The sequence below is a fragment of the Bacillus rossius genome, chromosome 18 (genome assembly GCF_032445375.1).
Source record: "Bacillus rossius redtenbacheri isolate Brsri chromosome 18, Brsri_v3, whole genome shotgun sequence".
Lineage (NCBI taxonomy): Eukaryota > Metazoa > Arthropoda > Insecta > Phasmatodea > Bacillidae > Bacillus > Bacillus rossius.
Genome location: NC_086345.1, coordinates 11,143,695 through 11,155,438, shown reverse-complemented (window position 1 = coordinate 11,155,438; position 11,744 = coordinate 11,143,695).

The following is an 11,744-nucleotide window of genomic DNA, read 5'->3' as shown; positions in this document are numbered from 1 at the left end:
AGCGGGACTAAATTAAAGGTAATTCTAATCAACTCGTGTACACTAATTTTCCGTAGTCTCCCGTCCTCCACACGGCCAAGCGGCCTTCACAGTCAAGGGAGAGCCATTCAGGGTAGATTCAAGCCGTGTACCTGGCGGGGCACACAGGGGCAGAGTACCCACGACCCAACACCAACGGCCTAGCAGCCCGCTAGCCTGGCGCCCCTCCGGACAACAAGAGCATCGCGACGCCCGTAGCGTCTGTCAGGTACCCCCCGGGCCTTTTACAGAGGTCGGGTGACTGCAAATTGAACAACAGAAAATTGTTATAGCATAAAAATAATTAAAACCAAAATTACGATTTTAGGTTGCTATCTATATTGTTTTATCAACAATTTAAACTTCAATGAAATTATGTTCAGAATGGGCCCAAATTTATGAAAAAAACTTGAGTGTAATATTTTTCATTATATTTCTGATTTAATAATTAGGATGTCGTGTTTTTTTTTTTTTGCAACAAGCCATCAATCAAAGAAAGTTGTCTTCGTGTTTATTTATTTTTGTAGATTAGTTCATAACTTAATACTTAACTATTTTTGGTTACAAAAACTATTTTATAATATTCCGAAACAAGAAAAAACTAATGTACAACATACTCCAGTTCTAATTCGCAAGAGCCAGCTATAAAGGGCATAAGTCTTGTGGATATCAAATTGAATTGTGCCTTTTATACTAGGTACTACATAATTTATGATTTTAAGGGCTTATTTGATATTTTAAGGCTTATAATTGGTACTCACAACTTGGGACACATATGCGGGAATGTACTGTAGAATGGGGTGATTAGAAACATTGTGGTGAAGAGAAACAAAACTGGGGAAAAAGTTAAAGCACTTCATAATTGGACGGCTTTTATATAAATGGAACCAAGCGCCATTCAGTCACAACTGAGAAAAGACTGTTCAAAGTATGTACCTGTCAAAAAAATAATGAAACATTTACATAAAAAAATCACTGTAAAATATTTTAACATGTATAATAAGCTGTTTTATTATTATGCATAACATTGTGAATTCTATTCCTATCATAGTTTAATCAGTAAAAATGGCTGTTGGTTCTCTTTGAATAAAATAAAGTAGAGTTTCTTTAAAAAGAACCAAGTATAATGGAACATGAATGGCATGGTTACGTTGTCAAACAAACAAATAATACACCATTCTAATTACCTTAATACCCATCGTTTAGTAATTGTCCATAGCAAATCTACATAATCAGTCTTAAAACAATCTGCCAAGTGTTATTCATCTGTCGGATATAAGCTTTGTGTTAAAAATGCCAGATACCCTGAAAGCATAACTTATACCATATGAGATGACAAATAAATCACAAAAAATGTTCTTAAAAGTCAGTTGGTTATGAGAAAATATTACTTACACATTTCAGCATAAAACACATAAGCAATTTATTATTCATCTTCCATTGTGAAGTCTATGTTATTCCCAAAGCCATCTATGTCATCTTCAACCTCTGTGTACTCGACTGAAATTTCTGATAAAAATGCCAGACTCCTTGAAGTATAAGATGACGAATAGATTTAATATCCTTAAGCTTTTCCTTACTTATTGGCTTTCCTGCAGGCCACAGGGAAATTAATTTAGATGATTGAAATCCGTTTTTGTTAATGTTAACATCAATGAAAGTTTCTTGAAAATGGCTGGTTTTCATCTGAAGAACTTGTGATTTACACATCTCCAATTTAATTTGACGAACTGTGAGCCAGTTAATTTTATTTCCTTCTGTGTCAATCTTCCTGTTGGTGATCTCTTTCTCTATTTCACTGGACCCTTTAAAGTCGTCATTCTGCATTTGTGTCACAACAAATTTTCTCTTTTTACAGCATCCTTCCATTACCTTTATGTAGTCCTCCAAAGTATATAGTCGCTGTTGTTGTTTTAAGGCAGCTTACACATCGCCAAACTCAGAATCATTCGGGAGGTAAGTGTGACCTGAAACTAAATAATTAAGTGTCACAGAATTCAGTGAGGTTAGATCACCAAACAATGTGTTCATCATTAGTACCATTTTGATATTCCTATCCTGGCCCCCACACGCGTCAGACCAAAAAATGATTTCTGTGACATTTCTTCCGACATGAGTAACAATATGCTTTCGCAAGCTGGAACCCACTTCTTGGGCACCTCTTCCGGCAGTGCCTTCTACCCAAACATAAAATAAACTTTTGGATTCTTTCCCAGAGTCTATCCCAGTATTATAAACTCGTATTTGCCTCTTGTGATAAATTATATATGTTGGGATTCTAGGCAGAGGCAATGTTTTCTCCATGTCATAACATAACGTTTCCACATTTTCACATTCCTTTGCAGTCTTGAGATCACAATTCATTGCATCTCTTGCTTCTTCAGCTTCTGACTGATGCACATTTAACTCATTCATAATTGTTTCCTTTTCAATGTTGTTGCAGTTTTGCATTGCTGCATGAAATCTTTCACGTGCATTGCATGTATCTTTTTTCAGCTTTTTCCGTTTGATATTAAAATCTCTGTGAAGTATCATTCTGTAGCAACTAAAACTTACTACTTCATTTCCTTCATTTTCCTCTTTGTATAATTCATACATTTTTGATTCTGTAAGTTCTGTAGATAGGTATTCTGTATCACCACTCACTCGCCGACAGTAGTGTGATATATACCTAGGAAACTTGATGTGATCCTTAATTTTTTTGAATTTCAACTGGAGCAATTCGAGGCACACCTTTTCTTTGAGTTCCTCTCTTGTCAGTTACACAATCGGAGCGAATTTTGTTCAGCGATGTGTTGACTCGTTTTTTTTTTATACTCCCAAGGTATGAGTAAACATTTCTCTGCAGACATTCACTTTATCCAGTTCGTATTTTCTAGTGTATTGTCGTTTGTTAGATTATGACCTTTTCTTTTAACATTTACCTCTTGAATATGTGCAGCAATGAAAGCAGTCTGGCAATCATATGATCCTAAATTCCAAAATTTCTCAAACATTTTTATTCTGTAATCAATATTAACATTGTCTTTGCATCGTTTGGGGCTGTTGCAATTAAAATCATTGAATTTCTTGGGACTACAGTAAGTACCTTTAACTACGAAATGAAGTTTGTTGCTGTTTTTTAGTTTTTTCCGTTACTGACATGTTTGACTTACATGCTTTCGTTTTCTCCCCTTTTTAGGTCTACCTCCTTTCTTATTTTGAGTCGTTTGTCCATCTAAATTTTCAGGTACATTACTATTATCTTCATTCTCTTCCTCTATGTCTTTGGTCTCTCTATGTTCACCTTCATTGCCTGAATCTGGATCTTGAACACTATCATCCCAGTCTTCATCATCATTTGTATGATTTTTTTGACAATAAACATCATGATCTTGTTAAAAAAAAAAAAAAAAAAAAAAACACACAATAAAATTCTAATATTAACTTATAGAATTTTGTACCCTCAAGTATTTCAAAATCTAAATTGAATTAAAAACAAATTGAATCCAACAACTGTTTGATTTCACAATATTATTACTGTACAATCACCATAATATCACTTGGTTCTTTTTAAATCAAGAAAGAAAATACACATTAAATTTTCTTTAAACAGAACCAACCACCAAATGTCTCTTGGTTCAGTTTAAATAAAAGTAGAAAACCTCTATGCAAAATGGTTGTTGGTTCAAGTCCTCACACATAGCAGCACAGCCTAGATATCACTTGGGTCTATTTTTTTTTAAAGAATTTAGTGTGTTTCATGCATTCAGTTATGGGTATATCTCAAAAATGTAAAAAAATGGCTCTTGGTTCTTTATATATAAAAGCCGTCCAATTTACATAAATAATTGTATCAAAAATATGAAATAATTTGTGTTATTTTATAAGTAATACTAAACTATAAGGATTGTATTGCAAAATTGGGGGTATGTAATCAACAGTGTAAAACCGCTGATTAAAAGAGGTAATGTTTGTTGTTGTATATTACGGAGTTGCACAAGGTCGCCCAATTGATGGATAGTATGATGCCTTATGAAATTTGGCATTTAGTATAGGGGGGGGGGGGGGGGGTTGTATCAGCTAGAACTGTCCGGCCGCCATATTGGTAGATTCCATTTTCCGAAAAACACCCATAAGATTGCATTGGGCAGGTGGTGGTGTTGAGCTTCAAAATTGATGTAAATGTGTATTTAGCCAGGCAAGCATCCCAAAAGATGAAGCTAATGGATGCAGTAGCTCCAAATGCTGTAACAAACATCCAGCCTGGTTTTAAAAAAGCTGGAATCTGCCCTTTGGGGCCAGAAAAAGTCTTGCAAAGACTGCAAGATCCCTCTGAAGATCTGAATGACACTGCAAGTGATTTAGATGGCACTTTTAAAGACTTCTTAAAAAGCCTTCGATTTGACCAACCAGCTAGTCAACCTCGTAAGAAGAAACTAAATGTGCCTCTTGTTAGAAGTGTTCGGAAGATGATTTTGGAGGTGATGTTCAAAATGATGTTGCGCCTGATGAAGAAGTTAACTCCGAAGGATAAGCTACAGAAGAATATGTAGGTATGGAAAACGATGAGATCAGTGCGGAAGATAATGACACACCAGTACCAAATGTGGTCATGGAAAAGGACACTAACCTTGATAGTTAAACATCTGACAGACCTTTTAATCCAGTACAAGCAGATGAAATTAAAATTGGTGACTGGTTAGCTGTAAGTTTTGAAACAAACAACAAAAAGATAAGTTCAAAATATTGTAAAAATAAGCTGAACTTAGGTGCAGATACCATATCTGTACCAGGTGGTAGCCCAGTGAAAGTTTATCTTGGTAAAGTTCTCTGTGTTCTTGGAAGTGAATTTGAAGAAACTTTTGTAAGAGCAAAGGTAACAAAAGAGCATGAAGGTTACGTCTACAGGTTTCCTGACATACCAGATGAGTGTAGTTTTCTGTTCATCCAAGTAATTGGGAAAGAAAATCCTCCATTATTGTACAGACGTGGTCTTCTCAAATTTGAGATTAGCCATAAAAGTCTATCCAAAAATGCCAATAGGGATAAACTGAAATATAAGCAAAACATGGACAAATTGCTTATGAAGGTGTCGTACTAGGGATTTAAGGGAACGAATAAATGAAATGTCGGAGTGGGCACGACCACGTTGCCATCGTCCGGGGTCTCGGGCACGAGTCCCGGTGCGGCTCCTAGCGGGAATGGCTGTTGTCGATGTAGTGTTTCCGGGTGGGCGCCAGACTAGCTCTGTTACTAGTCGATAGGTGGGTCGTGGGGTCAGTTGCCCCTGCGTGGCCCACTAGGACCGTCCGCGGTGTTGCGTGGGATATGAGGGATTCCCTACCTGGTGGTGGTTGGGAGTTGTATGGTTAATTGATTAGGCGCTGAATAAATGCGGCAAATGACGTGCGTCGTTTATTCATGCGACTGTGGGCTTGGTTTTATACACGTCGTACAGAGGGTGACGTCACACAATACATAAGTTACACAATTACACAAAGTTATTCTGAAAAGTTTCGTAATGAAGTTTACTAAAATGTTACATGGTGGCATGTTGCACAAGTTTACTCAAGAATGTTCCAGGTTCAAGGCGTCGCACAAAATTACTAAAATGTTACGTATTAGCGTGGCACTAGGCGGTTCTGAGCATGGTTATACAAAAGGGTAATGAGGACGATTGGAGGCGGCCAATCCCGTATATCTATGTTTCGAGGCGGTATTCGCGTCCACTGTAGTGGAGCGCGGGCCGCATCTATATTCGTCCAAGTTCCCTTACGGGGTGTTGTCAGCGCCGGGGCGACTGGCTTTAATTCAAGTTCTGTGGTTCGGGAGGCGGCCTGTGCCGTATAATGAAAACTACCCCGCGGACCAAGTGTGGTGCAGGGGGTTTTAAAATTTACACGGCCGGATTAAGTCCTGGACCGAAAATTTGGACCAGGTACGCACGGAGAGATTAATAAAAAGAGGTTTCGAGGAAGTGACCATAATTACCAGAAGTGAGTTCAATGCAGACAATGGATGACGTCTCTCCGTGGGACGTGCGTCCGCCCCGGTCCGCGAGTCGCGCTGTACTGCCGTTGTGTCATGGCGTCCGGCCGAGTCTCGGTGTCCTTCGCACCAGGGTTGACCTCATTACGTTATTTTCCAATTTAACAAGTTAACAAGAGATTTTAAGGGTGCTAAATTCCTACATTAATTGTTAAGGCTAAATTAACATTACTCACCCCTTCTATAATTTAGAGTTAGTATGTTTACGAATTATGTTTTTTAAACTATACGTCACACCAGAGACTGTTCATCTCTAGCCGGACTGCTCCAGTGGGGGTAATAACGAAACACAAGGGTTAATAATTATGTCACATGAAATACTTAACTAATCAAGGCAGAAGGCCGCCAGGGAAACACTCACACATGTATCGACACCTTTTCACACGTGAGTGCCCGGGCACTCCTACGTCGCACTTTCATTAAGCGAACGTTTAACTTATACGTAATGTTGTTTATATTCTGTGTGTGTTTTATCAAAGTGGTCGACTGTAATGTCGGTCTGTTTATTATGGGGCCGGGTTCTACCATGTCTGCTGGTGCCTCGCCTGACTCGGGTGGGCCGTGGCTAGGGGCGCGTTCCGTTAGCGGGGCCGAATACTGGCGGTTGCAGGTCGGGCTTTAGGGTGGCCTTCGGTCGGACGTCGTCAACGTGATATGGGCACGTGGACCTGGTGGAGACCCCCTTCAGGGCGTGACGTGACCCGTGTAAGGCTAGGCTCGGTTCCTTTAGCAAACGATCTCGTACCGGTGGGCTCTTAAGGCATCCCACACGCCTCGTGGTTCAGGAGCAGGGACACGTGCTCACTCGACTAAAAATCACAAGTTCGACGTACTCCTTTTATTCCAGCAACGTTACAACACGTCTCCAATTGCGCTACATGTACATCACTCATTAAAACTGTTAATAACACCAACGGCGGGAAAGAATCGGTTTACAGGCTGACCAGGTCAACTCGTGGGCTGGCCTCGTGAGTTTAGGATGCTGTTCGTAGTTAAACGTTCGAAATGAACTTAAATATTTATTAAAACGAGTCGGCCACCCGGAGTAGGCCTTGCAGATACAAAAAGGTTTTAAGAATTATGAAAAGTCCGGCGGATGTTAAGAGATCAGTTGATTGAAAAAATATAAAGTTGTGCGGTGCTCACCTAGCATCCTACCCCGGGTGACAAACGGAAGCCACTGAAGAAGCCAGGGCAGCATGGCGGCCGGAAAGCACTGGATTTACCGTTAGTCTCTCCTGTTATTTATTACCACATATTTAACTAAAACAAATACACTAAAAATTCGATAATAAAATTATACCAAGGTTTCCTTAATTATTTATGTTGAGTATTAATTATTTTAGTTAGGATTATGGTTCAAACTGGTTGCGGGTAGTTCCATTGCCTGCCGCGTGGGGCGCTGCGTCGTCCTTACCAACTAGCACTGAAAACATAATCCTTAGGGAATATTATTTCAAGAAAAGACATGTAGCAATTACGTAAACATTAAAATTGAATGAGAAAATAAAAGGGGTCGTGGCACAGACTCTACTCTCGCCTCTTGTCGACAGCCTCACACGCACACACACACCTGCACACGGGGCGGGAGGTGAAATAGAGGGTGTCGATGGGAGAGGTGTGACGACGGCATGAGGCACATCGGGCTTAGGGAGGGCATAGCCCCGGTCGACGTCAATTGCCCCCCCCCCCCTCCCAAGGAGCCTTATGTGACGATTCTACGGCGTCCGGCAGCTTCGGGGTGGCGCCATGGCCTGCCGCGGTCATAGGAAGTAGCATGGAAGAGAGTGGGGGACTCCCCTGTTTACATCGTGCATTCCCACATGGCAATGTTTATGTTTACGTCTGTGCAAGAAGGTTGCAATGTTGACGTGCCGGGTGGTCAATGTTTACATGATGGCGGGCGAGCAACTACACATGGGCAGAATGGGCGCTGGCTGACTAACCTTGGGTGTGGGGACCCACCAGTTGCTCCGAGCTCCGAATCTGCGGCTGCCACGTGCGGTGGCGCAGTGGTGGCCAGGGCGCCGGCTGGCATGGGCGGTGGCGACCAAGGTCAGGCGGCTCGTGGCAGGTTGGCAGCAAGCGCGGGCGGCGCTCGGCATGGCCCGCCTCAGCCTCGCCGACATGTGGGCGCTTTGCGGCCTGTCGTTACAGACGGGTGACTGTGTCTAACTCTGGGTGATGGTCACGTGCGGTGGTAGGGCGGTCGTGCATCCAGGTGTCGTGGCGTCGACCTGCATTGCGACAGGCGGATGCAGGGAGCTCCGGCGACCAAGTAGCCGCGGTGACTTCACGGTGCGGCGTCCCAATGTTGCCAACTTGCGGCATGCGCGTGGCGTATCTGTTGGCAAGGCACATGATCGTCGTTCCGGTACTGAAGCGGTCGGCATCGGAATTGGGCGTCGTGGCGTCTCGGACATTCCTGATGTCGCTTCAGGTGGGCACGATGGCGGCGTCAGCATCGGCATCGCGTGCGTCCGTCTCCTTCGGGCAGATACAACCGGCTGTGCCTCGAAGCCAGGCGGGCACAGAGGAGCAAATCCAAGTGGCAAGGTAGCGCTCAGGCATCTCGGCATCAGGGTCCTTAACATCGTGTCGCAAAGCGTCTCGGTTTCGACTGCGCACTCGGGTGGTGGTGACGAAGGCAGGATGACTTCTAAACCAGGTGGTAGTGACAAGGTGGTGCGAAGAGTCTGCACCGAGTCTGGCGGCGTCCGTGACGAGTTGTGTGACGGAGACGATGCGGGTTGCGTCGGAATGGACCTTGGTGTCGTCGGGATGGCGGTTCGGTGAGGTGGCGAGGTGTTTCCGGAAACGGGAGGTGTCTCCGACACGAGGCGGGTTCTGGACGGCGTTGCAGACTGCGGCGGGACGGTCGTCGTCGTGCATCGCTCAATTGGTTTCAGCGAGTCATGCGTCATCACAGTCGGGATAAGCGACGTCGGGTCGGCGAAACGTGGTCTTACTGGCGATGACGTAATCGGACCAGTGTCGGGAGACGCCTGGTCAACGAGAGGTTCCGATGTTGGCGGCTCCGGGACAGGAGGCGGTGGGAGCGGAAATGTCGGCGTCGGGACGGCGAGCATCGGTGTCGAGATAAGTGGCGTCGGGTCGACGAAACACAGTGTTGCTGGTAGTGGCGGGATCGGACTTGTGTCAGGAGGAGTCAAGTCGATTAGTTTCGGCATTGGCATGACAGGTGTCGGCGTCAGGACGACGGGCGTCTTCGTCAGGATGGTAGGCGTCGGTAAAGTAACACGTGATGGTGCGGGTGACGTCGGGACGTAGCTGGTGTCGGCGTCGTGCATGAGGAGTCGGCTTGGTGCTGCGGGGATGTTCCGGCAACGGACGGCGTCCTTGACATGTAATGCGTCGGCGAGTCGAGCAGGATCGTTTTCGGCGTGAGCAGCGTAGGCGGATCAGGAAGCGTCGAGGCATGTCGTGGAGAATCTTTCGGCGTCACTGCCTGATACTGCCCCTGTGTGGCTAGGTGGGCGGTACATCGCGCGCACGTGAAGGTAAAAAACTTGCGCAGTATAGTCCTTTAACGCTCGCCGATACAGCCACGATGCCACAGGCCGGCACATTCCTAACAGTGGTATCCCTCGCTATTACCTCCGGGACACGAACTAGCTCCACACTTCGTCACTCCGTGTATGCGGTACTCGGTGCAATAGCCACACTCATACCCGGCGGTGGTCCTGCCATGTAAGTCCTAAATCGGGCAGGGGAAGTAACACCCGATTCACTCGTCCGCATACATAACTACACACGTGGTACTCCACACAAACAGTCCTCACGTCCACATCAGCACTGCGATAACTTACTGTTCTCGGAATGTGTTGTTTGTTCGCCGGATTCCTGGAAGTGTGCGCGACGCGCGAAGGTCACGTGGTTGGCGCGCCAGAGTCCAGCTGTGCGCTCCGCGCTCGCGCGCAACAACCGCCTATCTCACACATTCTTTTTTTCGCAGTCATGTGATAGTTGCCTAGCCCCACGCAATTGGGCACCACTTGTCGCACTAGGAATTTAAGGGAACGAATGAATGAAATGTCGGAGTGGGCGCCACCATGTGATATGGGCACGTGGACCTGGCGGAGACTCCCTTCAGGGCGTGACGTGACCCGTGTTAGGCTAGGCCCGGTTCCCTTAGCAAATGATCTCGCACCAGTGGGCTCGTGAGGCGTCCCACACGCCTCGTGGTTCAGGAGCAGGGACACGTGCTCACTCGACTAAAAATCACAAGTTCGACGTACTCCTTTTATTCCAGCAACGTTACAACACGTCTCCAATTGCACTACATCTACATTCACTCATTAAAAGTGTTAATAACACCAACGGCGGGAAAGAATCGGATTACAGGCTGACCAGGTCAACTCGTGGGTTGGCCTCGTAAGTTTAGGATGCTGTTCGTAGTTAAACGTTCGAAATGAACTTAAATATTTATTAAAACGAGTCGGCCACCCGGAGTAGGCCTTGCAGATACAAAAAGGTTTTAAGAATTATGAAAAGTCCGGCGGATGTTAAGAGATCAGTTGATTGAAAAAATATAAAGTTGTGCGGTGCTCACCAAGCATCCTACTCCGGGTGACAAACGGAAGCCACTGAAGAAACCAGGGCAGCATGGCGGCCGGAAAGCGCTGGATTTACCGGTAGTCTCTCCTGTTATTAATTAACACATATTTAACTAAAACAAATACACTAAAAATTCTATAATAAAATTATACCAAGGTTTCCTTAATTTTTTTATGTTGAGTATTAATTATTTTAATTAGGTTTATGGTTCAAACTGATTGCGGGTAGTTCCATTGCCTGCCGCGTGGGGCGCTGCGCCGTCCGTAACAACTAGCACTGTTAAACATAATCCTTAGGGAATATTATTTAAAGAAAAGACATGTAGCAATTACGAAAACATTAAAATTGAATGAGAAAATAAAAGGGGTCGTGGCACAAACTCTACTCTCACCTCTTGTCGGTAGCCTCACACGCACAAACACACCTGCACACGGGGCGGGAGGTTTGAAATAGAGGCCTAGAGGGTGTTAGTGGGAGGAGAGGGGTGACGACGGCGTGAGGCACATCGGGCTCAGGGTGGGTGTAGCCCCCGTCGACGTCAAAGGTACTTTTTATAACTGGTTCTGTGTTGGTATTCATCCATATGACATTTCAGTAATGTAACTTTTAAGTTATTTTTGAGAGAACCTTTTTCATTTATTTTCATGTACCTAAAAGTGTCATAAACATGTAAATGTCAGTTGTTATTTTATAAATATAGTTAAGAATATTCTCAGAAATGTTTAACAATTATTGAGTGTTTTTCATCACACCTGTTAAGGTGCGACTTGCACCAAACAGGCAAAACAAATAGGTGTTTCTATTCACCCCTACCCTGGGGTGAATAGAAACACGCCTCTTTTATTAACCCTGAAGCCAAAAAAAATTTTATGTAAAAAACTGATTCATGGAGTTCAATCTAGAGACTGACTAGAATTATTATTGCATAAATTCTGGATATATCAATTTTTTTTTAATGCCTACACTACAGTTTGAAGGATAAAACTGTTTCTATTCACCCCATTTCACGGTACACTTAATACATAATAATTCTGAAAGCAATAAAACAATTTTCAGTATTGTTCCCACCAAGTATTTTGTAGCAACATATGTTCTTTAAAGGCGAATGACTTCTGGTG